Raw genomic sequence first — 6,000 nt, forward strand, 5'->3', positions numbered from 1 at the left:
CCTAGGAGGAAAGTACTTCTCCCAGGCATACTTTCGGCCATAAAATAAGTAGTGCATTTAAAGCATATAATCACCTAATATGTAATAGCTTATTCGTAGTCATTACATATTAGGTGATTATATGAGTGGCTATTTTGCCACTTATTGTCTCAGGCAACCAAATCTCGAAAATATTGATTTCTATTGCCGATTACAATGGATCAAAATATGGCGAGTGGTGCTGTAATAGGAGAACTACTTGAATAGAAACGAATATTGTATAAATAAACAAAAAATCTAATAAATAATCTAAATAAGATTACACTCAAATTAATTTCACACTTAAAATAGAAATAAATGTAGGTTGTTTAAGGGAGTTGGATTCGTGAATTACGTTATAATATATCCAATAGCCAATTCACATATGGTTCGAAATCTACTAAAAGTGAATTTTAAGTCTCTTTTTTATAAGGCAAATGGCATTTGAAATTTAGTTTAGGCGCATTTTGGAAGTGTAATGTCAATGAGGTATAAGAAAGCATTTATTTAAAACATAATATGATAATGTCATTAAATACAATTATTATGAAATATTTGTGATAAAAAATTCTTAACGGAAAAATCTTCAGAATTACCGTTACATTACATATTCTTTTTGATTTTTTATGTAAGTACTCGATTATGTGAATAATTATATTATTATATTCGAAAATTACAGACAAGTATTTATTTTTGTCATTACAAGTTAGTCATTATAACTCGCCGCAATGTAATGCAACGTGTAATGACAGCTTTACTCCTGGTAATGTCAATTGTAATGAGATGTGGTTACCTAGTTTTTGTTGGGTCCATTTATATTTAAGAGTAAGTCGATTTTCCTGATTATTGTACAAATATTAAAATATTTTTTTGTTTTTTGACTTAAAAGCAGTACCAACATTTTTAAGTGTAAGTCAAAATTCATTGGATAGATTTCAATTTCGTTTTAGAGTCTATTTAGTTAACTTTACTTGAAGTAAAATACTATTGTAATGATTGCTGTAATAAATGGTAAACGATGTTTTTAATAAAATTTCTTTGTAATTTAAATAGTCGTTGTTATAGAGAAAACATTTTTCAGAGATCGATCAACGAAAAACAAAAATTTTATGTTTATACACGATTCAATTAACTAAAATCCTCGTCGACACGTCCGTACACGCACAGGAAAACCATGTTTGGACATTATTGCGCATCCATTTAATGCTTATCTAGAGTATGTAATTGTCGCGAAAACCATGTATTTTGTCTTTGTAAAAATAATTTTCGAGCGGAGAAAAAAAATATATGTTGGCAATAAGCATTTAAATGGTCCTCAGATGCCGCAAACAGGTTTTATTATTTAAATGATAGAATTTGAGACCATTACATGATCAGGAAAATCATGTACCTGACCATTCAATTTTTTTTTTTACTTTTTTGAAGGGAAAAAAAGTATTTGTTTAGGTTACGTATAGACATGTCTAGAACCATTAAATGGCTATAAAGACCATTTACATTTTTTTCGTGACCATTTAATTTTTTAACTTTTTTGCAGCAAAAAGAATTTTATAAAAACATTGAGCAGGTACACACGATTTTCATTTTGCGCGTCAGTCGTGTGTTGATTGTTTCTTGGAATGGACGAAGAATAAGGATTTACTGTGTTTTGTGTTCATTTATTTATTCAGAAGTGGCACGTTTTATATGGTTTTATATGAACACAAAAAAGGGAAGTGTAATTGGAAAAATGTACCTGTTTTTTGTTCTGCAGTTTGCTATGTGGTATCATTTATTTTTATTTGCAGTTACGCGATGTCTGCGTTTGTACATTTGATGGGCACGATGTAAATATGAAATAATTACTTATTGTTGAAATTGAAATAAAATAGAGTGTGTAAAAATATGTGGTTTGTTTGAACGGCATTATAAATACAAATAAACATTGAATTAGTTTATAAATAAATAAATAAATAATGTTAATTTTGTGTTTTCTTTTCTCAAGTGGCGTCCTTTTTTCGACGATGAAAAAAGTTTTTTCATAAAGATCAAAACATTTTAGGTTGTGACCATGTTCTTTTAACTAGAAGAAAAACATTTTTCATGAATACCATAACATTTTAAATCGTGACCATTGTCTTTTCATTCAAACAAAATTCTTTTTATCAGTATAATAACATTTTAGATGAGGACAATTATATTTTTTTTAGAACCATGTTCACTGCGCCAACATGGTTGCAGGTTAAAATGTTACATGGTCGTCGCAAAAATAGCTCCTATCATATTATTTTGCTCTTCGAATATGATTGTGACAATCATGTTTCTTCTCTGCGTGTATAAAGTAGACAATTAAATAAATCACAATATTTTACTTTATTCTCTAATCCAAGGAATAAATAATATTGACGTGCTTGGGATTAAGTAAATACAAAATAAATTTCTATGAAAAAAAAATGTCGAAAATTATTTGTCGAAATCGTCAAAGAATCTTTGCACTTGAAAATCATCTGAAGTTTAAAATTCAATATGAATTCACCTTGAATTTATCTGATAATTTAATATTACTTACGTGGTGTTGAGAAAAAATTATAATTTTGGGATCTATTTTCACCTATTTAGGGTTAGGAAGAGGTGTGCCACATGTTTATTTTAACAATTAAAGATTTAATTATTTTGTGCTAGTGTTGGTTGAAATTGAAATATTTTTTCTTTTTGGTTAACGCAATTGAAATATTTTTACTTTTTGTTTAACGAATACTTTCGTTTTATTTCTTTACCAAATATATTTTTTTCTCTCTCTCTCTCTCTCTCTCTAAAATTTATTGTAATTGTAGTACGTATTTGATATCACTGATTTCACACTATTTCCTTGTTTTTCTTTTTCTTTTCGTTTTCACCATTGATATTAGCAGACAACAGAAAACTTAAAATTTATTTTAAAATGAGGGTTAAATTAAACAACCAACTTCCGCTAACTGACTATTCGAACTAAACGGCTGGCAACATTACCGGAAGTGTAAACATCTGCCACTTGTAGATTAACACAGGACTGCCAACCATTGCAAATCGCAATAGGCCGGTAAGCAACAAGTGACGATTTACAAATGATACTGAACGAAAAATGCCGAAATGACACGAGCCCTTGCCGACAGATAAACGTGTGTGAGCAACAAGTCCAATGTCCCGTATGTGTGAGTGGTTCTTACTCAACTGTTGCTTCAGCTTGGTTGACTTACGCACTCAGGACCGGAGAAGCGAAATTTGAGGCCAAAATGGGTTGGTCCCAACAACCCACATTAGTGTGTTCAAAGGCTTTCCCCAGCAGCGCGCATGTCCAGAAATTACCCAAGGCAATGGTTAACCGAATTCCATGACTGAGTGAAAACTCAAAGTAGCGAGTGATTCGTTGTTTGCCTTGAGTAGGATTAAATTGAGTGATGGTAACAATTCCTCTTATCGCACAAGAAGCACCCACATGGTGGCCACCCCGATGACGCTGATGGCAGGCGGCTGATAGCGATGGATGGAGGTGGCAATTGTGGTGTCATCGTAGGTTGACAAATGCGTTGATCTAACCAACAACACAGTTTGGAGCAAAGCAACGCCATGCTGATGATAACTGGGACGTAGGGTAGTTGCATTTTTGTTCGATGAATTTTTATTTATGTTTTATGGGTAAAAATACATATCCACACATATTGGCTCACACGCACGCACATTCTAGTATAAAAGAATAAATGTGGGTAATGTCAATACACATATATACACAGTTCTCCATTTGATATTGATAATAATAATCCGTGTATTAGGGTAGTGATGTTCTTAGTGTAACTCCTTTTTCTTTTATCAAATTATGACAGTCGACAGCAGAGCTTGTACTCATGAGAGAACAGATTATAATTGAATCTTAATTAAGTCTATCTATTAAATGTTTCAGAAAATGTATTATAAAACAAATCAATGTCAATAATATGCATATTAATTAAATTACATTACTTTTAATAATACCTTTGTCATACTATGACAATATTAATATCATATTAGCTCCGTTTGCGTACCCTATAAATTTTGAACACTGTCACAAAATTTTATTGGTCATAAACAAATCATATGTGCGATATATTGTACAATGTCAAGTACACACATAGAAGGAATATGTTCACCTCAAACATGCTTCAAGAGCTAAATGTTATGTTTGGACGGGGAACATGGAACATTTTTGTGACAAAAAAAAAATGTTGTTTTCTCGCCAAACATAACATTCCCAGTCCAAAAATTACATTTTTCTATTGAAACATCAATTGAAATGTCTTCAATCACGAAAATGATAGTATCAGTCACCCATTTTGATTGAAAACCAATACGATTTTCAATTAAAAATTTAATTGAATTTTGTCACGGAATCAATTAATTGTGTGATTGAAGTTTTAATGCCCAAGGAAGCTTTTAGTAAAACACACCTTAAGACAACAAAAATGGGCAAAATAAAAAGAAAACTTATTTGAAACTATTCAAGAGGCTTTGCAACACATGCTGAATTTTACCGTATACATTTTTCTTGCGTAGTTTTCTTGCTTTTGTGTCTTTAACATTGAAAATTTAATCAGCTGGCAAAATAATTGGGGCATTAGAGGGTTAATTTATTCAATTAAATTAATAATTGATATTGGCAATAAATTTCAATCAAAAAATGTATATATTGCGCCCCCAAAATCTTATTTAGTTTTACTTGAAATAAAAGAAAATATTTGTTTCTTATAAAACATCTTCAATATTTTATTTTTCTGAATTATGCTAAAGACTAAAGAATTTGATTTTTGTTATTTGTGTGTTTGTTCTAAAATACCTTAGACAAAATAATAATAAATATAATAATAATAATAAAATAACTTAGAATTATGATCAATAACAACTAAAGGGTTAAAAAATAAACTATATAAATCATTATCTTCCTTATCATAATAATCATGTCAGCATATTCCTTCTAATATCCCAGCAAAAAAATTTGGAAGTTCTTCCAGAGGAACAACTTTAAAATCACTTCCAGAAGATGTACTCTCAATGATGTTCTTTATTTTAACTACACAGGAAGTTCTTTTAATTCAATTTTTTATAACTTGCTTTTTTCATACTTTTAATGGGTAATATCAACTTTTTTGTTTCAAATAGGTTAAAAACAGAGTAAGAATTCATAAAATGGTACAAATTATTTAAAATTTTTTGAAAAAAAAAATGCTAAATCCAATCTGAAAAATTCCGAATTTTTGAAAATATTTGATGTCAAACGATTCAGATAAGCGTTAGAATCCATTAAAAATTATAAAAAATTATAAAAATTATTTATTTTGACAAAATATCACAGAAATTTTTAATTTACATCCAAAACATTGAATTCGGATCACAACTAAAGAAGTGATGCAAATTCAGTGCAACGGCTGTTGAAATGGACGACTTCCGTCCTATGACAAGTCCATGTTAAATTCATCGCTTCTGCGTCAATTTTGCACCACTTCCGGATCCAAAAAGAACATTTTCATTACTTTTTTGGCGAAGCTTTTTTTGCTGGGATGCAGATGTGCCTAGATTTCCAATAAATCAGCAGCCTGTAAGCTAAATTAGTTTTTCTGAAAGAAAACAAAATAATTCGAATTTAATTTTGTTCAATTAAAAGTTAATTTTGTTAAACATTACCTGCATAGGATATCAAGCTCAATACTTAGTTCCAGGTTGTAGATTTATATTATTCTTTTGCAGTTGTAGGAGTTTAGCATAAAAAGGTAATTTAATTTTAGTAACAATTCCTTTCCAAAATTTCTACACATTGAAATCGTCTATTAAACTTTGAACCAATCAAAGACAAAAATAATGGCAAAACAATGTAATATTTGGTGTTATATTGATGGTACTTTGCAAATTCTGGAAATAGAAAAAAAAAAATAAATGGGAAATACATATTTGTATTATTTTCGAATATTTTTCATATTTTTAAAACAAAAAGAAAAA

General features: G+C 29.7%; 1 protein-coding gene across 1 annotated transcript in view; it reads right to left on the bottom strand.

The window, feature by feature from the left end:
* dimm (basic helix-loop-helix family member dimmed) overlaps positions 1 to 3,020 on the bottom strand; it is an 83,985-nt gene extending 80,965 nt beyond the window's left edge. The window contains exon 1 of the mRNA XM_075295398.1: positions 2,567 to 3,020. The gene's annotated coding sequence lies outside the window, so the exon portion shown is untranslated. The remainder of the gene's footprint in view (positions 1 to 2,566) is intronic.
* Positions 3,021 to 6,000: the final 2,980 nt, after the last annotated feature.

This window comes from Haematobia irritans, chromosome 2 (genome assembly GCF_050003625.1).
Source record: "Haematobia irritans isolate KBUSLIRL chromosome 2, ASM5000362v1, whole genome shotgun sequence".
NCBI classification, from domain to species: Eukaryota; Metazoa; Arthropoda; class Insecta; order Diptera; family Muscidae; genus Haematobia; species Haematobia irritans.